We start from the raw sequence: 25,695 nt of genomic DNA, 5'->3' as shown, positions 1-25,695 counted from the left end.
ATCTCATGGTATAGGACGGGTCTCAGAATTGGAATGGGAAGGAGTTGGATATCACATCTCAAGCTATAGGAAGGGTCTCAGGATTGGAATGGGAAGGACTTGGATATCACATCTCATGTTATAGGAAGGGTCTCAGGTTTGGTATTAGAAGCATTGAGATATCACATCTCATGCTATAGGAAGGGTCTCAGGATTGGAATGGGAAGGACTTGGATATCACATCTCATGTTATAGGAAGGGTCTCAGGTTTGGTATTAGAAGCATTGAGATATCACATCTCATGCTATGGGAAGGGACTCAGGATTGGAATGGGAAGGAGTTTGATATCACATCTCATGCCATGTATGGGTCTCAGGTTTTGTAGTAGAAGCATTGGGATATCACATCTCATGCTATCGGAAGGGTATCAGGATTGGATTTGGAAGAAGTTGGATATCACATCTCATGCTATAGGAAGGGTCTCAGGTTGGAATGGGAAGGAGTTGGATGTCACATCTCATGTTATAGGAAGGGTCTCAGGATTGGAATGGGAAGGACTTGGATATCACATCTCATGCTATAGGAAGGCTCTCAGGTTTGGAAGGGGAAGGAGTTGGATATCACATTACATGTTAGAGGTAGGATCTCAGGTTTGGTATTAGAGGCATTGAGATATCACATCTCATGCTATCAGAAGGATCTCAGGATCGGAATGGGAAGGAGTTGGATATCACATCTCATGCTAAAGGGAGGGTCTCAGGTTTGGAAGGGGAAGAATTTGGATATCACATCTCATGTTATAGGAAGGATCTCAGGTTTGGTATTAGACGCATTGAGATATAACATCTCATGCTATCGGAAGGATCTCAGGTTTGGTATTAGAGGCATTGAGATATCACATCTCATGATATCAGAAGGGTCTCAGGATTGGAATGGGAAGGAGTCGGATATCACATCTCATGCTAAAGGGAGGGTCTCAGGTTGGGTATTAGAAGCATTGAGATATCACATCTCATGTTATAGGAAGCATCTCAGGTTTGGTATTAGAGGCATTGAGATATCACATCTCATGCTATCAGAAGGGTCTCAGGATTGGAATGGGAAGGAGTCGGATATCACATCTCATGCTAAAGGGAGGGTCTCAGGTTTGGAAGGGGAAGGATTTGGATATCACATCTCATGTTATAGGAAGGATCTCAGGTTTGGTATTAGAAGCATTGAGATATCACATCTCATGCTATCTGAAGGATCTCAGGTTTGGTATTAGAGGCATTGAGATATCACATCTCATGCTATCAGAAGGGTCTCGGGATTTGAATGGGAAGGAGTTGGATATCACATCTCATGCTAAAGGGAGGGTCTCGGGTTTGGAAGGGGAAGGATTTGGATATCACATCTAATGTTACAGGAAGGATCTCAGGTTTGGTATTAGCATTGAGATACCCCATCTGATGCTATAGGAAGGGTCTCAGGTTTGGAATCGGAAGGAGTTGTATATGACATCTCATGCCATAGGAAGGGTCTCAGGTTTGGTTTAAGCATTGAGATATCACATCTCTGCTATCGGAAGGGTCTCAGGATTGGAATGGGAAGGAGTTGGATATCCCATCTCGTTATAGGAAGGGTCTCAGGTTTGGTATTAGAAGCATTGAGATATCACATCTCATGCTATCGGAAGGATCTCAGGTTTGGTATTAGAGGCATTGAGATATCACATCTCATGCTATCAGAAGGGTCTCGGGATTGGAATGGGAAGGAGTTGGATATCACATCTCATGCCATAGGAAGGGTCTCAGGTTTGGTATAAGCATTGAGATATCACATCTCTGCTATCGGAAGGGTCTCAGGATTGGAATGGGAAGGAGTTGGATATCCCATCTCGTTATAGGAAGGATCTCAGGTTTGGTATTAGAAGCATTGAGATATCACATCTCATGGTATAGGACGGGTCTAAGAATAGGAATGGGAAGGAGTTGGATATCACATCTCAAGCTATAGGAAGGGTCTCCGTATTGGAATGGGAAGGACTTGGATATCACATCTCATGTTATAGGAAGGGTCTCAGGTTTGGAATCGGAAGGAGTTGTATATGACATCTCTTGCCATAGGAAGGGTCTCAGGTTTGGTATAAGCATTGAGATATCACATCTCTGCTATCGGAAGGGTCTCAGGATTGGAATGGGAAGGAGTTGGATATCCCATCTCGTTATAGGAAGGGTCTCAGGTTTGGTATTAGAAGCATTGAGATATCACATCTCATGGTATAGGACGGGTTTCAGAATTGGAATGGGAAGGAGTTGGATATCACATCTCAAGCTATAGGAAGGGTCTCAGGATTGGAATGGGAAGGACTTGGATATCACATCTCATGTTATAGGAAGGGTCTCAGGTTTGGTATTAGAAGCATTGAGATATCACATCTCATGCTATAGGAAGGGTCTCAGGATTGGAATGGGAAGGACTTGGATATCACATCTCATGTTATAGGAAGGGTCTCAGGTTTGGTATTAGAAGCATTGAGATATCACATCTCATGCTATCGGAAGGATCTCAGGTTTGGTATTAGAGGCATTGAGATATCACATCTCATGCTATCAGAAGGGTCTCAGGATTGGAATGGGAAGGAGTCGGATATCACATCTCATGCTAAAGGGAGGGTCTCAGGTTTACTATTAGAAGCATTGAGATATCACATCTCATGTTATAGGAAGGAACTCAGGTTTGGTATTAGAGGCGTTGAGATATCACATCTCATGCTATCAGAAGGGTCTCAGGATTGGAATGGGAAGGAGTCGGATATCACATCTCATGCTAAAGGGAGGGTCTCAGGTTTGGAAGGGGAAGGATTTGGATATCACATCTCATGTTATAGGAAGGATCTCAGGTTTGGTATTAGAGGCATTGAGATATCACATCTCATGCTATCAGAAGGGTCTCAGGATTGGAATGGGAAGGAGTCGGATATCACATCTCATGCTAAAGGGAGGGTCTCAGGTTTACTATTAGAAGCATTGAGATATCACATCTCATGTTATAGGAAGGAACTCAGGTTTGGTATTAGAGGCATTGAGATATCACATCTCATGCTATCAGAAGGGTCTCAGGATTGGAATGGGAAGGAGTCGGATATCACATCTCATGCTAAAGGGAGGGTCTCAGGTTTGGAAGGGGAAGGATTTGGATATCACAACTCATGTTATAGGAAGGATCTCAGGTTTGGTATTAGAAGCATTGAGATATCACATCTCATGCTATCGGAAGGATCTCAGGTTTGGTATTAGAGGCATTGAGATATCACATCGCATGCTATCAGAAGGGTCTCGGGATTGGAATGGGAAGGAGTTGGATATCACATCTCATGCTAAAGGGAGGGTCTCGGGTTTGGAAGGGGAAGGATTTGGATATCACATCTCATGTTATAGGAAGGATCTCAGGTTTGGTATTAGCATTGAGATATCCCATCTGATGCTATAGGAAGGGTCTCAGGTTTGGAATCGGAAGGAGTTGTATATGACATCTCATGCCATAGGAAGGGTCTCAGGTTTGGTATAAGCATTGAGATATCACATCTCTGCTATCGGAAGGGTCTCAGGATTGGAATGGGAAGGAGTTGGATATCCCATCTCGTTATAGGAAGGATCTCAGGTTTGGTATTAGAAGCATTGAGATATCACATCTCATGGTATAGGACGGGTCTCAGAATTGGAATGGGAAGGAGTTGGATATCACATCTCAAGCTATAGGAAGGGTCTCCGGATTGGAATGGGAAGGTCTTGGATATCACATCTCATGTTATAGGAAGGGTCTCAGGTTTGGTATTAGAAGCATTGAGATATCACATCTCATGCTATAGGAAGGGTCTCAGGATTGGAATGGGAAGGACTTGGATATCACATCTCATGTTATAGGAAGGGTCTCAGGTTTGGTATTAGAAGCATTGAGATATCACATCTCATGCTATAGGAAGGGTCTCTGGATTGGAATGGGAAGGACTTGGATATCACATCTCATGATAAAGGAAGGGTCTAAGGTTTGGAAGGGGAAGGATTTGGATATCACATCTTATGTTATAGGACCGGTCTCAGGTTTGGTATTGGAAGCATTGAGATATCAAGTCTCATGGTATAGGACGGGTCTCAGAATTGGAATGGGAAGGAGTTGGATATCACATCTCAAGCTATAGGAAGGGTCTCAGGATTGGAATGGGAAGGAGTTTGATATCACATCTCATGCCATGTATGGGTCTCAGGTTTTGTAGAAGCATTGGGATATCACATCTCATGCTATCGGAAGGGTATCAGGATTGGATCTGGAAGGAGTTGGATATCCCATCTCATGCTATAGGAAGGGTCTCAGGTTGGAATGGGAAGGAGTTGGATATCACATCTCATGTTATAGGAAGGGTCTCAGGATTGGAATGGGAAGGACTTGGATATCACATCTCATGCTATAGGAAGGCTCTCAGGTTTGGAAGGGGAAGGAGTTGGATATCACATTTCATGTTAGAGGAAGGATCTCAGGTTTGGTATTAGAGGCATTGAGATATCACATCTCATGCTATCAGAAGGGTCTCAGGATTGGAATGGGTAGGAGTCGGATATCACATCTCATGCTAAATGGAGGGTCTCAGGTTTGGAAGTGGAAGGATTTGGATATCACATCTCATGTTATAGGAAGGATCTCAGGTTTGGTATTAGAAGCATTGAGATATCACATCTCATGCTATAGGAAGGGTCTCAGGATTGGAATGGGAAGGAGTTGGATATCACATCTCAAGCTATAGGAAGGGTCTCAGGATTGGAATGGGAAGGAGTTGGATATCACATCTCAAGCTATAGGAAGGGTCTCAGGATTGGAATGGGAAGGAGTTGGATATCACATCTCATGCTATAGGAAGGGTCTCAGGTTTGGTATAAGCATTGAGATATCCCATCTCATGCTATAGGAAGGGTCTCAGGTTTGGAATCGGAAGGAGTTGTATATGACATCTCATGCCATAGGAAGGGTCTCAGGTTTGGTATAAGCATTGAGATATCACATCTCTGCTATCGGAAGGGTCTCAGGATTGGAATGGGAAGGAGTTGGATATCACATCTCAAGCTATAGGAAGGGTCTCAGGTTTGGTATAAGCATTGAGATATCCCATCTCATGCTATAGGAAGGGTCTCAGGTTTGGAATCGGAAGGAGTTGTATATGATGTCATAGGAAGGGTCTCAGGTTTGGTATTAGAAGCATTGAGATATCACATCTCATGGTATAGGACGGGTCTCAGAATTGGAATGGGAAGGAGTTGGATATCACATCTCAAGCTATAGGAAGGGTCTCAGGATTGGAATGGGAAGGACTTGGATATCACATCTCATGTTATAGGAAGGGTCTCAGGTTTGGTATTAGAAGCATTGAGATATCACATCTCATGCTATAGGAAGGGTCTCAGGATTGGAATGGGAAGGACTTGGATATCACATCTCATGTTATAGGAAGGGTCTCAGGTTTGGTATTAGAAGCATTGAGATATCACATCTCATGCTATGGGAAGGGACTCAGGATTGGAATGGGAAGGAGTTTGATATCACATCTCATGCCATGTATGGGTCTCAGGTTTTGTAGTAGAAGCATTGGGATATCACATCTCATGCTATCGGAAGGGTATCAGGATTGGATTTGGAAGAAGTTGGATATCCCATCTCATGCTATAGGAAGGGTCTCAGGTTGGAATGGGAAGGAGTTGGATGTCACATCTCATGTTATAGGAAGGGTCTCAGGATTGGAATGGGAAGGACTTGGATATCACATCTCATGCTATAGGAAGGCTCTCAGGTTTGGAAGGGGAAGGAGTTGGATATCACATTACATGTTAGAGGTAGGATCTCAGGTTTGGTATTAGAGGCATTGAGATATCACATCTCATGCTATCAGAAGGATCTCAGGATCGGAATGGGAAGGAGTTGGATATCACATCTCATGCTAAAGGGAGGGTCTCAGGTTTGGAAGGGGAAGAATTTGGATATCACATCTCATGTTATAGGAAGGATCTCAGGTTTGGTATTAGACGCATTGAGATATAACATCTCATGCTATCGGAAGGATCTCAGGTTTGGTATTAGAGGCATTGAGATATCACATCTCATGATATCAGAAGGGTCTCAGGATTGGAATGGGAAGGAGTCGGATATCACATCTCATGCTAAAGGGAGGGTCTCAGGTTGGGTATTAGAAGCATTGAGATATCACATCTCATGTTATAGGAAGCATCTCAGGTTTGGTATTAGAGGCATTGAGATATCACATCTCATGCTATCAGAAGGGTCTCAGGATTGGAATGGGAAGGAGTCGGATATCACATCTCATGCTAAAGGGAGGGTCTCAGGTTGGGTATTAGAAGCATTGAGATATCACATCTCATGTTATAGGAAGCATCTCAGGTTTGGTATTAGAGGCATTGAGATATCACATCTCATGCTAAAGGGAGGGTCTCAGGTTTGGAAGGGGAAGGATTTGGATATCACATCTCATGTTATAGGAAGGATCTCAGGTTTGGTATTAGAAGCATTGAGATATCACATCTCATGCTATCTGAAGGATCTCAGGTTTGGTATTAGAGGCATTGAGATATCACATCGCATGCTATCAGAAGGGTCTCGGGATTTGAATGGGAAGGAGTTGGATATCACATCTCATGCTAAAGGGAGGGTCTCGGGTTTGGAAGGGGAAGGATTTGGATATCACATCTAATGTTACAGGAAGGATCTCAGGTTTGGTATTAGCATTGAGATACCCCATCTGATGCTATAGGAAGGGTCTCAGGTTTGGAATCGGAAGGAGTTGTATATGACATCTCATGCCATAGGAAGGGTCTCAGGTTTGGTTTAAGCATTGAGATATCACATCTCTGCTATCGGAAGGGTCTCAGGATTGGAATGGGAAGGAGTTGGATATCCCATCTCGTTATAGGAAGGGTCTCAGGTTTGGTATTAGAAGCATTGAGATATCACATCTCATGCTATCGGAAGGATCTCAGGTTTGGTATTAGAGGCATTGAGATATCACATCTCATGCTATCAGAAGGGTCTCGGGATTGGAATGGGAAGGAGTTGGATATCACATCTCATGCCATAGGAAGGGTCTCAGGTTTGGTATAAGCATTGAGATATCACATCTCTGCTATCGGAAGGGTCTCAGGATTGGAATGGGAAGGAGTTGGATATCCCATCTCGTTATAGGAAGGATCTCAGGTTTGGTATTAGAAGCATTGAGATATCACATCTCATGGTATAGGACGGGTCTAAGAATAGGAATGGGAAGGAGTTGGATATCACATCTCAAGCTATAGGAAGGGTCTCCGTATTGGAATGGGAAGGACTTGGATATCACATCTCATGTTATAGGAAGGGTCTCAGGTTTGGAATCGGAAGGAGTTGTATATGACATCTCTTGCCATAGGAAGGGTCTCAGGTTTGGTATAAGCATTGAGATATCACATCTCTGCTATCGGAAGGGTCTCAGGATTGGAATGGGAAGGAGTTGGATATCCCATCTCGTTATAGGAAGGGTCTCAGGTTTGGTATTAGAAGCATTGAGATATCACATCTCATGGTATAGGACGGGTTTCAGAATTGGAATGGGAAGGAGTTGGATATCACATCTCAAGCTATAGGAAGGGTCTCAGGATTGGAATGGGAAGGACTTGGATATCACATCTCATGTTATAGGAAGGGTCTCAGGTTTGGTATTAGAAGCATTGAGATATCACATCTCATGCTATAGGAAGGGTCTCAGGATTGGAATGGGAAGGATTTGGATATCACATCTCATGTTATAGGAAGGATCTCAGGTTTGGTATTAGAAGCATTGAGATATCACATCTCATGCTATCGGAAGGATCTCAGGTTTGGTATTAGAGGCATTGAGATATCACATCGCATGCTATCAGAAGGGTCTCGGGATTGGAATGGGAAGGAGTTGGATATCACATCTCATGCTAAAGGGAGGGTCTCGGGTTTGGAAGGGGAAGGATTTGGATATCACCTCTCATGTTATAGGAAGGATCTCAGGTTTGGTATTAGCATTGAGATATCCCATCTGATGCTATAGGAAGGGTCTCAGGTTTGGAATCGGAAGGAGTTGTATATGACATCTCATGCCATAGGAAGGGTCTCAGGTTTGGTATAAGCATTGAGATATCACATCTCTGCTATCGGAAGGGTCTCAGGATTGGAATGGGAAGGACTTGGATATCACATCTCATGCTATAGATAGGCTCTCAGGTTTGGAAAGGGAAGGAGTTGGATATCACATTTCATGTTAGAGGAAGGATCTCAGGTTTGGTATTAGAGGCATTGAGATATCACATCTCATGCTATAGGAATTGTCTCAGGTTGGAATGGGAAGGAGTTGGATATCACATCTCATGTTAAAGGGAGGGTCTCAGAATTGGAAGGGGAAGGATTTGGATATCACATCTCATGTTATAGGAAGGATCTCAGGTTTGGTATTAGAAGCATTGAGATATCACATCTCATGCTATCGGAAGGATCTCAGGTTTGGTATTAGAAGCATTGAGATATCACATCTCATGCTATAAGAAGGGTCTCAGGATTGGAATGGGAAGGAGTTGGATATCATATCTCATGCTAAAGGGAGGGTCTCAGGTTTGGAAGGGGAAGGATTTGGATATCACATCTCATGTTATCGGAAGACTCTCAGGTTTGGTATTATAAGTATTGAGATATCACATCTCATGCTATAGGAAGGGTCTCAGGATTGGAATGGGAAGGAGTTGGATATCACATCTCATGCTAAAGGAAGGGTCTCAGGTTTGGTAGAAGAATTGAGATATCACATCTCATGCTATAGGAAGGGTCTCAGGATTGGAATGGGAAGGACTTAGATATCACATATCATGCTATAGGGAGGGTTTCCGTTTTGATATTAGAAGCATTGAGATATCACATCTCATGCTATCGGAAGTGTCTCAGGATTGGAATGGGAAGGAGCTGGATATCACATCTCATGCTAAAGGAAGGGTCTCAGGTTTGGAATGGGAAGGAGTTGGATATCCGATCTCATGTTATAGGAAGGGTCTAAGGTCTGGTATAAGCATTGAGATATCACATCTCTGCTATCGGAAGTGTCTCAGGATTGGAATGGGAAGGAGTTGGATATCCCATCTCATGTTATAGGAAGGGTCTCAGGTTTGCTATAAGCATTGAGATATCACATCTCATGCTATAGGAAGGGTCTCAGGATTGGAATGGGAAGGAGTTGGATATCACATCTCATGCTATAGGAAGGGTCTCAGGTTTGGTATAAGCATTGAGATATCACATCTCATGCTATAGGAAGGGTCTCAGGATTGGAATGGGAAGGAGTTGTATATGACATCTCATGCCGTAGGAAGGGTCTCAGGTTTGGTATAAGCATTGAGATATCACATCTCATGCTATAGGAAGGGTCTCAGGATTGGAATGGGAAGGAGTTGGATATCACATCTCATGCTATAAGGAAGGGTCTCAGGTTTGGTATAAGCATTGAGATATCACATCTCATGCTATAGGAAGGGTCTCAGGATTGGAATGGGAAGGAGTTGTATATGACATCTCATGCCGTAGGAAGGGTCTCAGGTTTGGTATAAGCATTGAGATATCACATCTCTGCTATCGGAAGGGTCTCAGGATTGGAATGGGAAGGAGTTGGATTGCCATCTCAGGTTATAGGAAGAGTCTCAGGTTTGGTATTAGAAGCATTGAGATATCACATCTCATGCTATCGGAAGGATCTCAGGTTTGGTATTAGAGGCATTGAGATATCACATCGCATGCTATCAGAAGGGTCTCGGGATTGGAATGGGAAGGAGTTGGATATCACATCTCATGCTAAAGGGAGGGTCTCGGGTTTGGAAGGGGAAGGATTTGGATATCACATCTCATGTTATAGGAAGGATCTCAGGTTTGGTATTAGCATTGAGATATCCCATCTGATGCTATAGGAAGGGTCTCAGGTTTGGAATCGGAAGGAGTTGTATATGACATCTCATGCCATAGGAAGGGTCTCAGGTTTGGTATAAGCATTGAGATATCACATCTCTGCTATCGGAAGGGTCTCAGGATTTGAATGGGAAGGAGTTGGATATCCCATCTCGTTATAGGAAGGATCTCAGGTTTGGTATTAGAAGCATTGAGATATCACATCTCATGGTATAGGACGGGTCTCAGAATTGGAATGGGAAGGAGTTGGATATCACATCTCAAGCTATAGGAAGGGTCTCCGGATTGGAATGGGAAGGTCTTGGATATCACATCTCATGTTATAGGAAGGGTCTCAGGTTTGGTATTAGAAGCATTGAGATATCACATCTCATGCTATAGGAAGGGTCTCAGGATTGGAATGGGAAGGACTTGGATATCACATCTCATGTTATAGGAAGGGTCTCAGGTTTGGTATTAGAAGCATTGAGATATCACATCTCATGCTATAGGAAGGGTCTCTGGATTGGAATGGGAAGGACTTGGATATCACATCTCATGATGGAAGGGTCTAAGGTTTGGAAGGGGAAGGATTTGGATATCACATCTTATGTTATAGGACCGGTCTCAGGTTTGGTATTGGAAGCATTGAGATATCAAGTCTCATGGTATAGGACGGGTCTCAGAATTGGAATGGGAAGGAGTTGGATATCACATCTCAAGCTATAGGAAGGGTCTCAGGATTGGAATGGGAAGGAGTTTGATATCACATCTCATGCCATGTATGGGTCTCAGGTTTTGTAGAAGCATTGGGATATCACATCTCATGCTATCGGAAGGGTATCAGGATTGGATCTGGAAGGAGTTGGATATCCCATCTCATGCTATAGGAAGGGTCTCAGGTTGGAATGGGAAGGAGTTGGATATCACATCTCATGTTATAGGAAGGGTCTCAGGATTGGAATGGGAAGGACTTGGATATCACATCTCATGCTATAGGAAGGCTCTCAGGTTTGGAAGGGGAAGGAGTTGGATATCACATTTCATGTTAGAGGAAGGATCTCAGGTTTGGTATTAGAGGCATTGAGATATCACATCTCATGCTATCAGAAGGGTCTCAGGATTGGAATGGGTAGGAGTCGGATATCACATCTCATGCTAAATGGAGGGTCTCATGTTTGGAAGTGGAAGGATTTGGATATCACATCTCATGTTATAGGAAGGATCTCAGGTTTGGTATTAGAAGCATTGAGATATCACATCTCATGCTATAGGAAGGGTCTCAGGATTGGAATGGGAAGGAGTTGGATATCACATCTCAAGCTACAGGAAGGGTCTCAGGATTGGAATGGGAAGGAGTTGGATATCACATCTCAAGCTATAGGAAGGGTCTCAGGATTGGAATGGGAAGGAGTTGGATATCACATCTCATGCTATAGGAAGGGTCTCAGGTTTGGTATAAGCATTGAGATATCCCATCTCATGCTAAAGGAAGGGTCTCAGGTTTGGAATCGGAAGGAGTTGTATATGACATCTCATGCCATAGGAAGGGTCTCAGGTTTGGTATAAGCATTGAGATATCACATCTCTGCTATCGGAAGGGTCTCAGGATTGGAATGGGAAGGAGTTGGATATCACATCTCAAGCTATAGGAAGGGTCTCAGGTTTGGTATAAGCATTGAGATATCCCATCTCATGCTATAGGAAGGGTCTCAGGTTTGGAATCGGAAGGAGTTGTATATGATGTCATAGGAAGGGTCTCAGGTTTGGTATTAGAAGCATTGAGATATCACATCTCATGGTATAGGACGGGTCTCAGAATTGGAATGGGAAGGAGTTGGATATCACATCTCAAGCTATAGGAAGGGTCTCAGGATTGGAATGGGAAGGACTTGGATATCACATCTCATGTTATAGGAAGGGTCTCAGGTTTGGTATTAGAAGCATTGAGATATCACATCTCATGCTATAGGAAGGGTCTCAGGATTGGAATGGGAAGGACTTGGATATCACATCTCATGTTATAGGAAGGGTCTCAGGTTTGGTATTAGAAGCATTGAGATATCACATCTCATGCTATGGGAAGGGACTCAGGATTGGAATGGGAAGGAGTTTGATATCACATCTCATGCCATGTATGGGTCTCAGGTTTTGTAGTAGAAGCATTGGGATATCACATCTCATGCTATCGGAAGGGTATCAGGATTGGATTTGGAAGAAGTTGGATATCCCATCTCATGCTATAGGAAGGGTCTCAGGTTGGAATGGGAAGGAGTTGGATGTCACATCTCATGTTATAGGAAGGGTCTCAGGATTGGAATGGGAAGGACTTGGATATCACATCTCATGCTATAGGAAGGCTCTCAGGTTTGGAAGGGGAAGGAGTTGGATATCACATTACATGTTAGAGGTAGGATCTCAGGTTTGGTATTAGAGGCATTGAGATATCACATCTCATGCTATCAGAAGGATCTCAGGATCGGAATGGGAAGGAGTTGGATATCACATCTCATGCTAAAGGGAGGGTCTCAGGTTTGGAAGGGGAAGAATTTGGATATCACATCTCATGTTATAGGAAGGATCTCAGGTTTGGTATTAGACGCATTGAGATATAACATCTCATGCTATCGGAAGGATCTCAGGTTTGGTATTAGAGGCATTGAGATATCACATCTCATGATATCAGAAGGGTCTCAGGATTGGAATGGGAAGGAGTCGGATATCACATCTCATGCTAAAGGGAGGGTCTCAGGTTGGGTATTAGAAGCATTGAGATATCACATCTCATGTTATAGGAAGCATCTCAGGTTTGGTATTAGAGGCATTGAGATATCACATCTCATGCTATCAGAAGGGTCTCAGGATTGGAATGGGAAGGAGTCGGATATCACATCTCATGCTAAAGGGAGGGTCTCAGGTTTGGAAGGGGAAGGATTTGGATATCACATCTCATGTTATAGGAAGGATCTCAGGTTTGGTATTAGAAGCATTGAGATATCACATCTCATGCTATCTGAAGGATCTCAGGTTTGGTATTAGAGGCATTGAGATATCACATCTCATGCTATCAGAAGGGTCTCGGGATTTGAATGGGAAGGAGTTGGATATCACATCTCATGCTAAAGGGAGGGTCTCGGGTTTGGAAGGGGAAGGATTTGGATATCACATCTAATGTTACAGGAAGGATCTCAGGTTTGGTATTAGCATTGAGATATCCCATCTGATGCTATAGGAAGGGTCTCAGGTTTGGAATCGGAAGGAGTTGTATATGACATCTCATGCCATAGGAAGGGTCTCAGGTTTGGTTTAAGCATTGAGATATCACATCTCTGCTATCGGAAGGGTCTCAGGATTGGAATGGGAAGGAGTTGGATATCCCATCTCGTTATAGGAAGGGTCTCAGGTTTGGTATTAGAAGCATTGAGATATCACATCTCATGCTATCGGAAGGATCTCAGGTTTGGTATTAGAGGCATTGAGATATCACATCTCATGCTATCAGAAGGGTCTCGGGATTGGAATGGGAAGGAGTTGGATATCACATCTCATGCCATAGGAAGGGTCTCAGGTTTGGTATAAGCATTGAGATATCACATCTCTGCTATCGGAAGGGTCTCAGGATTGGAATGGGAAGGAGTTGGATATCCCATCTCGTTATAGGAAGGATCTCAGGTTTGGTATTAGAAGCATTGAGATATCACATCTCATGGTATAGGACGGGTCTAAGAATAGGAATGGGAAGGAGTTGGATATCACATCTCAAGCTATAGGAAGGGTCTCCGTATTGGAATGGGAAGGACTTGGATATCACATCTCATGTTATAGGAAGGGTCTCAGGTTTGGAATCGGAAGGAGTTGTATATGACATCTCTTGCCATAGGAAGGGTCTCAGGTTTGGTATAAGCATTGAGATATCACATCTCTGCTATCGGAAGGGTCTCAGGATTGGAATGGGAAGGAGTTGGATTTCCCATCTCGTTATAGGAAGGGTCTCAGGTTTGGTATTAGAAGCATTGAGATATCACATCTCATGGTATAGGACGGGTTTCAGAATTGGAATGGGAAGGAGTTGGATATCACATCTCAAGCTATAGGAAGGGTCTCAGGATTGGAATGGGAAGGACTTGGATATCACATCTCATGTTATAGGAAGGGTCTCAGGTTTGGTATTAGAAGCATTGAGATATCACATCTCATGCTATAGGAAGGGTCTCAGGATTGGAATGGGAAGGACTTGGATATCACATCTCATGTTATAGGAAGGGTCTCAGGTTTGGTATTAGAAGCATTGAGATATCACATCTCATGCTATCGGAAGGATCTCAGGTTTGGTATTAGAGGCATTGAGATATCACATCTCATGCTATCAGAAGGGTCTCAGGATTGGAATGGGAAGGAGTCGGATATCACATCTCATGCTAAAGGGAGGGTCTCAGGTTTACTATTAGAAGCATTGAGATATCACATCTCATGTTATAGGAAGGAACTAAGGTTTGGTATTAGAGGCGTTGAGATATCACATCTCATGCTATCAGAAGGGTCTCAGGATTGGAATGGGAAGGAGTCGGATATCACATCTCATGCTAAAGGGAGGGTCTCAGGTTTGGAAGGGGAAGGATTTGGATATCACATCTCATGTTATAGGAAGGATCCCAGGTTTGGTATTAGAAGCATTGAGATATCACATCTCATGCTATCGGAAGGAACTAAGGTTTGGTATTAGAGGCGTTGAGATATCACATCTCATGCTATCAGAAGGGTCTCAGGATTGGAATGGGAAGGAGTCGGATATCACATCTCATGCTAAAGGGAGGGTCTCAGGTTTGGAAGGGGAAGGATTTGGATATCACATCTCATGTTATCGGAAGACTCTCAGGTTTGGTATTAGAAGTATTGAGATATCACATCTCATGCTATAGGAAGGGTCTCAGGATTGGAATGGGAAGGAGTTGGATATCACATCTCATGCTAAAGGAAGGGTCTCAGGTTTGGTAGAAGAATTGAGATATCACATCTCATGCTATAGGAAGGGTCTCAGGATTGGAATGGGAAGGACTTAGATATCACATATCATGCTATAGGGAGGGTTTCCGTTTTGATATTAGAAGCATTGAGATATCACATCTCATGCTATCGGAAGTGTCTCAGGATTGGAATGGGAAGGAGCTGGATATCACATCTCATGCTAAAGGAAGGGTCTCAGGTTTGGAACGGGAAGGAGTTGGATATCCGATCTCATGTTATAGGAAGGGTCTAAGGTCTGGTATAAGCATTGAGATATCACATCTCTGCTATAGGAAGTGTCTCAAGATTGGAATGGGAAGGAGTTGGATATCCCATCTCATGTTATAGGAAGGGTCTCAGGTTTGGTATAAGCATTGAGATATCACATCTCATGCTATAGGAAGGGTCTCAGGATTGGAATGGGAAGGAGTTGGATATCACATCTCATGCTATAGGAAGGGTCTCAGGTTTGGTATAAGCATTGAGATATCACATCTCATGCTATAGGAAGGGTCTCAGGATTGGAATGGGAAGGAGTTGTATATGACATCTCATGCCGTAGGAAGGGTCTCAGGTTTGGTATAAGCATTGAGATATCACATCTCATGCTATAGGAAGGGTCTCAGGATTGGAATGGGAAGGATTTGGATATCACATCTCATGCTATAGGAAGGGTCTCAGGTTTGGTATAAGCATTGAGATATCACATCTCATGCTATAGGAAGGGTCTCAGGATTGGAATGGGAAGGAGTTGTATATGACATCTCATGCCGTAGGAAGGGTCTCAGGTTTGGTATAAGCATTGAGATATCACATCTCTGCTATCGGAAGGGTCTCAGGATTGGAATGGGAAGGAGTTGGATATCCCATCTCATGTTATAGGAAGAGTCTCAGGTTTGGTATTAGAAGCATTGAGATATCACATCTCATGCTATAGGAAGTGTCTCAGGATTGGAATGGGAAGGACTTGGATATCACATCTCATGCTATAGGAAGGGTCTCAGGTTTGGTATAAGCAGTGAGATATCACATCTCATGCTATAGGAAGTTTCTCAGGATTGGAATGGGAAGGAGTTGGATATCACATCTCATGTTATAGGAAGGATCTCAGGTTTGGTATGAGAATTGAGATATCACATCTCTGCTATCGGAAGGGTCTCAGGATTGGAATGGGAAGGAGTTGGATATTCCAATCTCATGTTATAGGAAGGGTCTCAGGTTTGGTATTAGAAGCATTGAGATATCACATCTCATGCTATAGGAAGGGTCTCAGGATTGGAATGGGAAGGACTTGGATATCACATCTCATGCTATAGGGAGGGTCTCAAGTTTGATATTAGAAGCATTGAGATATTACATCTCATGATATCGGAAGGGTCTCAGGATTGGAATGGGAAGGAGTTGGATATCCCAGCTCGTTATAGGAAGGATCTCAGGTTTGGTATTAGAAGCATTGAGATATCACATCTCATGGTATAGGACGGGTCTCAGAATTGGAATGGGAAGGAGTTGGATATCACATCTCAAGCTATAGGAAGGGTCTCCGGATTGGAATGGGAAGGTCTTGGATATCACATCTCATGTTATAGGAAGGGTCTCAGGTTTGGTATTAGAAGCATTGAGATATCACATCTCATGCTATAGGAAGGGTCTCAGGATTGGAATGGGAAGGACTTGGATATCACATCTCATGTTATAGGAAGGGTCTCAGGTTTGGTATTAGAGGCATTGAGATATCACATCTCATGCTATAGGAAGGGTCTCTGGATTGGAATGGGAAGGACTTGGATATCACATCTCATGATAAAGGAAGGGTCTAAGGTTTGGAAGGGGAAGGATTTGGATATCACATCTTATGTTATAGGACCGGTCTCAGGTTTGGTATTGGAAGCATTGAGATATCAAGTCTCATGGTATAGGACGGGTCTCAGAATTGGAATGGGAAGGAGTTGGATATCACATCTCAAGCTATAGGAAGGGTCTCAGGATTGGAATGGGAAGGAGTTTGATATCACATCTCATGCCATGTATGGGTCTCAGGTTTTGTAGAAGCATTGGGATATCACATCTCATGCTATCGGAAGGGCATCAGGATTGGATCTGGAAGGAGTTGGATATCCCATCTCATGCTATAGGAAGGGTCTCAGGTTGGAATGGGAAGGAGTTGGATATCACATCTCATGCTATAGGAAGGGTCTCAGGATTGGAATGGGAAGGACTTGGATATCACATCTCATGCTATAGGGAGGCTCTCAAGTTTGATATTAGAAGCATTGAGATATCACGTCTCATGCTATAGGAAGGGTCTCAGGATTGGAATGGGAAGGAGTTGGATATCACATCTCATGCTATAGGAAGGGTCTCAGGTTTGGTATAAGCAGTGAGATATCACATCTCATGCTATAGGAAGTTTCTCAGGATTGGAATGGGAAGGAGTTGGATATCACATCTCATGTTATCGGAAGGATCTCAGGTTTGGTATTAGAAGTATTGAGATATCACATCTCATGCTATAGGAAGGGTCTCAGGATTGGAATGGGAAGGAGTTGGATATCACATCTCATGCTAAAGGAAGGGTCTCAGGTTTGGTAGAAGCATTGAGATATCACATCTCATGCTATAGGAAGGGTCTCAGGATTGGAATGGGAAGGACTTAGATATCACATATCATGCTATAGGGAGGGTTTCCGTTTTGATATTAGAAGCATTGAGATATCACATCTCATGCTATCGGAAGTGTCTCAGGATTGGAATGGGAAGGAGCTGGATATCACATCTCATGCTAAAGGAAGGGTCTCAGGTTTGGAACGGGAAGGAGTTGGATATCCGATCTCATGTTATAGGAAGGGTCTAAGGTCTGGTATAAGCATTGAGATATCACATCTCTGCTATAGGAAGTGTCTCAGGATTGGAATGGGAAGGAGTTGGATATCCCATCTCATGTTATAGGAAGGGTCTCAGGTTTGGTATAAGCATTGAGATATCACATCTCATGCTATAGGAAGGGTCTCAGGATTGGAATGGGAAGGAGTTGGATATCACATCTCATGCTATAGGAAGGGTCTCAGGTTTGGTATAAGCATTGAGATATCACATCTCATGCTATAGGAAGGGTCTCAGGATTGGAATGGGAAGGAGTTGTATATGACATCTCATGCCGTAGGAAGGGTCTCAGGTTTGGTATAAGCATTGAGATATCACATCTCATGCTATAGGAAGGGTCTCAGGATTGGAATGGGAAGGATTTGGATATCACATCTCATGCTATAGGAAGGGTCTCAGGTTTGGTATAAGCATTGAGATATCACATCTCATGCTATAGGAAGGGTCTCAGGATTGGAATGGGAAGGAGTTGTATATGACATCTCATGCCGTAGGAAGGGTCTCAGGTTTGGTATAAGCATTGAGATATCACATCTCTGCTATCGGAAGGGTCTCAGGATTGGAATGGGAAGGAGTTGGATATCCCATCTCATGTTATAGGAAGAGTCTCAGGTTTGGTATTAGAAGCATTGAGATATCACATCTCATGCTATAGGAAGTGTCTCAGGATTGGAATGGGAAGGACTTGGATATCACATCTCATGCTATAGGGAGGCTCTCAAGTTTGATATTAGAAGCATTGAGATATCACGTCTCATGCTATAGGAAGGGTCTCAGGATTGGAATGGGAAGGAGTTGGATATCACATCTCATGCTATAGGAAGGGTCTCAGGTTTGGTATAAGCAGTGAGATATCACATCTCATGCTATAGGAAGTTTCTCAGGATTGGAATGGGAAGGAGTTGGATATCACATCTCATGTTATAGGAAGGATCTCAGGTTTGGTATAAGAATTGAGATATCACATCTCTGCTATCGGAAGGGTCTCAGGATTGGAATGGGAAGGAGTTGGATATTCCAATCTCATGTTATAGGAAGGGTCTCAGGTTTGGTATTAGAAGCATTGAGATATCACATCTCATGCTATAGGAAGGGTCTCAGGATTGGAATGGGAAGGACTTGGATATCACATCTCATGCTATAGGGAGGGTCTCAAGTTTGATATTAGAAGCATTGAGATATTACATCTCATGATATCGGAAGGGTCTCAGGATTGGAATGGGAAGGAGTTGGATATCCCATCTCGTTACAGGAAGGATCTCAGGTTTGGTATTAGAAGCATTGAGATATCACATCTCATGGTATAGGACGGGTCTCAGAATTGGAATGGGAAGGAGTTGGATATCACATCTCAAGCTATAGGAAGGGTCTCCGGATTGGAATGGGAAGGTCTTGGATATCACATCTCATGTTATAGGAAGGGTCTCAGGTTTGGTATTAGAAGCATTGAGATATCACATCTCATGCTATAGGAAGGGTCTCAGGATTGGAATGGGAAGGACTTGGATATCACATCTCATGTTATAGGAAGGGTCTCAGGTTTGGTATTAGAAGCATTGAGATATCACATCTCATGCTATAGGAAGGGTCTCTGGATTGGAATGGGAAGGACTTGGATATCACATCTCATGATAAAGGAAGGGTCTAAGGTTTGGAAGGGGAAGGATTTGGATATCACATCTTATGTTATAGGACCGGTCTCAGGTTTGGTATTGGAAGCATTGAGATATCAAGTCTCATGGTATAGGACGGGTCTCAGAATTGGAATGGGAAGGAGTTGGATATCACATCTCAAGCTATAGGAAGGGTCTCAGGATTGGAATGGGAAGGAGTTTGATATCACATCTCATGCCATGTATGGGTCTCAGGTTTTGTAGAAGCATTGGGATATCACATCTCATGCTATCGGAAGGGTATCAGGATTGGATCTGGAAGGAGTTGGATATCCCATCTCATGCTATAGGAAGGGTCTCAGGTTGGAATGGGAAGGAGTTGGATATCACATCTCATGTTATAGGAAGGGTCTCAGGATTGGAATGGGAAGGACTTGGATATCACATCTCATGCTATAGGAAGGCTCTCAGGTTTGGAAGGGGAAGGAGTTGGATATCACATTTCATGTTAGAGGAAGGATCTCAGGTTTGGTATTAGAGGCATTGAGATATCACATCTCATGCTATCAGAAGGGTCTCAGGATTGGAATGGGTAGGAGTCGGATATCACATCTCATGCTAAATGGAGGGTCTCAGGTTTGGAAGTGGAAGGATTTGGATATCACATCTCATGTTATAGGAAGGATCTCAGGTTTGGTATTAGAAGCATTGAGATATCACATCTCATGCTATAGGAAGGGTCTCAGGATTGGAATGGGAAGGAGTTGGATATCACATCTCAAGCTATAGGAAGGGTCTCAGGATTGGAATGGGAAGGAGTTGGATATCACATCTCAAGCTATAGGAAGGGTCTCAGGATTGGAATGGGAAGGAGTTGGATATCACATCTCATGCTATAGGAAGGGTCTCAGGTTTGGTATAAGCATTGAGATATCCCATCTCATGCTATAGGAAGGGTCTCAGGTTTGGAATCGGAAGTAGTTGTATATGACATCTCATGCCATAGGAAGGGTCTCAGGTTTGGTATAAGCATTGAGATATCACATCTCTGCTATCGGAAGGGTCTCAGGATTGGAATGGGAAGGAGTTGGATATCACATCTCAAGCTATAGGAAGGGTCTCAGGTTTGGTATAAGCATTGAGATATCCCATCTCATGCTATAGGAAGGGTCTCAGGTTTGGAATCGGAAGGAGTTGTATATGATGTCATAGGAAGGGTCTCAGGTTTGGTATTAGAAGCATTGAGATATCACATCTCATGGTATAGGACGGGTCTCAGAATTGGAATGGGAAGGAGTTGGATATCACATCTCAAGCTATAGGAAGGGTCTCAGGATTGGAATGGGAAGGACTTGGATATCACATCTCATGTTATAGGAAGGGTCTCAGGTTTGGTATTAGAAGCATTGAGATATCACATCTCATGCTATAGGAAGGGTCTCAGGATTGGAATGGGAAGGACTTGGATATCACATCTCATGTTATAGGAAGGGTCTCAGGTTTGGTATTAGAAGCATTGAGATATCACATCTCAAGCTATAGGAAGGGTCTCAGGATTGGAATGGGAAGGAGTTTGATATCACATCTCATGCCATGTATGGGTCTCAGGTTTTGTAGAAGCATTGGGATATCACATCTCATGCTATCGGAAGGGTATCAGGATTGGATTTGGAAGAAGTTGGATATCCCATCTCATGCTATAGGAAGGGTCTCAGGATTGGAATGGGAAGGACTTGGATATCACATCTCATGCTATAGGAAGGCTCTCAGGTTTGGAAGGGGAAGGAGTTGGATATCACATTACATGTTAGAGGTAGGATCTCAGGTTTGGTATTAGAGGCATTGAGATATCACATCTCATGCTATCAGAAGGATCTCAGGATCGGAATGGGAAGGAGTTGGATATCACATCTCATGCTAAAGGGAGGGTCTCAGGTTTGGAAGGGGAAGAATTTGGATATCACATCTCATGTTATAGGAAGGATCTCAGGTTTGGTATTAGACGCATTGAGATATAACATCTCATGCTATCGGAAGGATCTCAGGTTTGGTATTAGAGGCATTGAGATATCACATCTCATGATATCAGAAGGGTCTCAGGATTGGAATGGGAAGGAGTCGGATATCACATCTCATGCTAAAGGGAGGGTCTCAGGTTGGGTATTAGAAGCATTGAGATATCACATCTCATGTTATAGGAAGCATCTCAGGTTTGGTATTAGAGGCATTGAGATATCACATCTCATGCTATCAGAAGGGTCTCAGGATTGGAATGGGAAGGAGTCGGATATCACATCTCATGCTAAAGGGAGGGTCTCAGGTTTGGAAGGGGAAGGATTTGGATATCACATCTCATGTTATAGGAAGGATCTCAGGTTTGGTATTAGAAGCATTGAGATATCACATCTCATGCTATCTGAAGGATCTCAGGTTTGGTATTAGAGGCATTGAGATATCACATCTCATGCTATCAGAAGGGTCTCGGGATTTGAATGGGAAGGAGTTGGATATCACATCTCATGCTAAAGGGAGGGTCTCGGGTTTGGAAGGGGAAGGATTTGGATATCACATCTAATGTTACAGGAAGGATCTCAGGTTTGGTATTAGCATTGAGATATCCCATCTGATGCTATAGGAAGGGTCTCAGGTTTGGAATCGGAAGGAGTTGTATATGACATCTCATGCCATAGGAAGGGTCTCAGGTTTGGTTTAAGCATTGAGATATCACATCTCTGCTATCGGAAGGGTCTCAGGATTGGAATCGGAAGGAGTTGGATATCCCATCTCGTTATAGGAAGGGTCTCAGGTTTGGTATTAGAAGCATTGAGATATCACATCTCATGCTATCGGAAGGATCTCAGGTTTGGTATTAGAGGCATTGAGATATCACATCTCATGCTATCAGAAGGGTCTCGGGATTGGAATGGGAAGGAGTTGGATATCACATCCCATGCCATAGGAAGGGTCTCAGGTTTGGTATAAGCATTGAGATATCACATCTCTGCTATCGGAAGGGTCTCAGGATTGAAATGGGAAGGAGTTGGATATCCCATCTCGTTATAGGAAGGATCTCAGGTTTGGTATTAGAAGCATTGAGATATCACATCTCATGGTATAGGACGGGTCTAAGAATAGGAATGGGAAGGAGTTGGATATCACATCTCAAGCTATAGGAAGGGTCTCCGTATTGGAATGGGAAGGACTTGGATATCACATCTCATGTTATAGGAAGGGTCTCAGGTTTGGAATCGGAAGGAGTTGTATATGACATCTCTTGCCATAGGAAGGGTCTCAGGTTTGGTATAAGCATTGAGATATCACATCTCTGCTATCGGAAGGGTCTCAGGATTGGAATGGGAAGGAGTTGGATTTCCCATCTCGTTATAGGAAGGGTATCAGGTTTGGTATTAGAAGCATTGAGATATCACATCTCATGATATAGGACGGGTTTCAGAATTGGAATGGGAAGGAGTTGGATATCACATCTCAAGCTATAGGAAGGGTCTCAGGATTGGAATGGGAAGGACTTGGATATCACATCTCATGTTATAGGAAGGGTCTCAGGTTTGGTATTAGAAGCATTGAGATATCACATCTCATGCTATAGGAAGGGTCTCAGGATTGGAATGGGAAGGACTTGGATATCACATCTCATGTTATAGGAAGGGTCTCAGGTTTGGTATTAGAAGCATTGAGATATCACATCTCATGCTATCGGAAGGATCTCAGGTTTGGTATTAGAGGCATTGAGATATCACATCTCATGCTATCAGAAGGGTCTCAGGATTGGAATGGGAAGGAGTCGGATATCACATCTCATGCTAAAGGGAGGGTCTCAGGTTTACTATTAGAAGCATTGAGATATCACATCTCATGTTATAGGAAGGAACTCAGGTTTGGTATTAGAGGCGTTGAGATATCACATCTCATGCTATCAGAAGGGTCTCAGGATTGGAATGGGAAGGAGTCGGATATCACATCTCATGCTAAAGGGAGGGTCTCAGGTTTGGAAGGGGAAGGATTTGGATATCACATCTCATGTTATAGGAAGGATCTCAGGTTTGGTATTAGAAGCATTGAGATATCACATCTCATGCTATCGGAAGGATCTCAGGTTTGGTATTAGAGGCATTGAGATATCACATCGCATGCTATCAGAAGGGTCTCGGGATTGGAATGGGAAGGAGTTGGATATCACATCTCATGCTAAAGGGAGGGTCTCGGGTTTGGAAGGGGAAGGATTTGGATATCACCTCTCATGTTATAGGAAGGATCTCAGGTTTGGTATTAGCATTGAGATATCCCATCTGATGCTATAGGAAGGGTCTCAGGTTTGGAATCGGAAGGAGTTGTATATGACATCTCATGCCATAGGAAGGGTCTCAGGTTTGGTATAAGCATTGAGATATCACATCTCTGCTATCGGAAGGGTCTCAGGATTGGAATGGGAAGGACTTGGATATCACATCTCATGCTATAGATAGGCTCTCAGGTTTGGAAAGGGAAGGAGTTGGATATCACATTTCATGTTAGAGGAAAGATCTCAGGTTTGGTATTAGAGGCATTGAGATATCACATCTCATGCTATAGGAATTGTCTCAGGTTGGAATGGGAAGGAGTTGGATATCACATCTCATGTTAAAGGGAGGGTCTCAGAATTGGAAGGGGAAGGATTTGGATATCACATCTCATGTTATAGGAAGGATCTCAGGTTTGGTATTAGAAGCATTGAGATATCACATCTCATGCTATCGGAAGGATCTCAGGTTTGGTATTAGAAGCATTGAGATATCACATCTCATGCTATAAGAAGGGTCTCAGGATTGGAATGGGAAGGAGTTGGATATCACATCTCATGCTAAAGGGAGGGTCTCAGGTTTGGAAGGGGAAGGATTTGGATATCACATCTCATGTTATCGGAAGACTCTCAGGTTTGGTATTAGAAGTATTGAGATATCACATCTCATGCTATAGGAAGGGTCTCAGGATTGGAATGGGAAGGAGTTGGATATCACATCTCATGCTAAAGGAAGGGTCTCAGGTTTGGTAGAAGAATTGAGATATCACATCTCATGCTATAGGAAGGGTCTCAGGATTGGAATGGGAAGGACTTAGATATCACATATCATGCTATAGGGAGGGTTTCCGTTTTGATATTAGAAGCATTGAGATATCACATCTCATGCTATCGGAAGTGTCTCAGGATTGGAATGGGAAGGAGCTGGATATCACATCTCATGCTAAAGGAAGGGTCTCAGGTTTGGAATGGGAAGGAGTTGGATATCCGATCTCATGTTATAGGAAGGGTCTAAGGTCTGGTATAAGCATTGAGATATCACATCTCTGCTATCGGAAGTGTCTCAGGATTGGAATGGGAAGGAGTTGGATATCCCATCTCATGTTATAGGAAGGGTCTCAGGTTTGGTATAAGCATTGAGATATCACATCTCATGCTATAGGAAGGGTCTCAGGATTGGAATGGGAAGGAGTTGGATATCACATCTCATGCTATAGGAAGGGTCTCAGGTTTGGTATAAGCATTGAGATATCACATCTCATGCTATAGGAAGGGTCTCAGGATTGGAATGGGAAGGAGTTGTATATGACATCTCATGCCGTAGGAAGGGTCTCAGGTTTGGTATAAGCATTGAGATATCACATCTCATGCTATAGGAAGGGTCTCAGGATTGGAATGGGAAGGAGTTGGATATCACATCTCATGCTATAAGGAAGGGTCTCAGGTTTGGTATAAGCATTGAGATATCACATCTCATGCTATAGGAAGGGTCTCAGGATTGGAATGGGAAGGAGTTGTATATGACATCTCATGCCGTAGGAAGGGTCTCAGGTTTGGTATAAGCATTGAGATATCACATCTCTGCTATCGGAAGGGTCTCAGGATTGGAATGGGAAGGAGTTGGATTGCCATCTCAGGTTATAGGAAGAGTCTCAGGTTTGGTATTAGAAGCATTGAGATATCACATCTCATGCTATAGGAAGTGTCTCAGGATTGGAATGGGAAGTACTTGGATATCACATCTCATGCTATAGGGAGGCTCTCAAGTTTGATATTAGAAGCATTGAGATATCACATCTCATGCTATAGGAAGGGTCTCAGGATTGGAATGGGAAGGAGTTGGATATCACATCTCATGCTATAGGAAGGGTCTCAGGTTTGGTATAAGCAGTGAGATATCACATCTCATGCTATAGGAAGTGTCTCAGGATTGGAATGGGAAGGAGTTGGATA

This window comes from Ambystoma mexicanum, chromosome 10 (assembly GCF_040938575.1).
Source record: "Ambystoma mexicanum isolate Mex_15411 chromosome 10, UKY_AmexF1_1, whole genome shotgun sequence".
Taxonomy (NCBI): Eukaryota; Metazoa; Chordata; class Amphibia; order Caudata; family Ambystomatidae; genus Ambystoma; species Ambystoma mexicanum.
Note: the sequence above shows the minus strand (reverse complement) of the source record.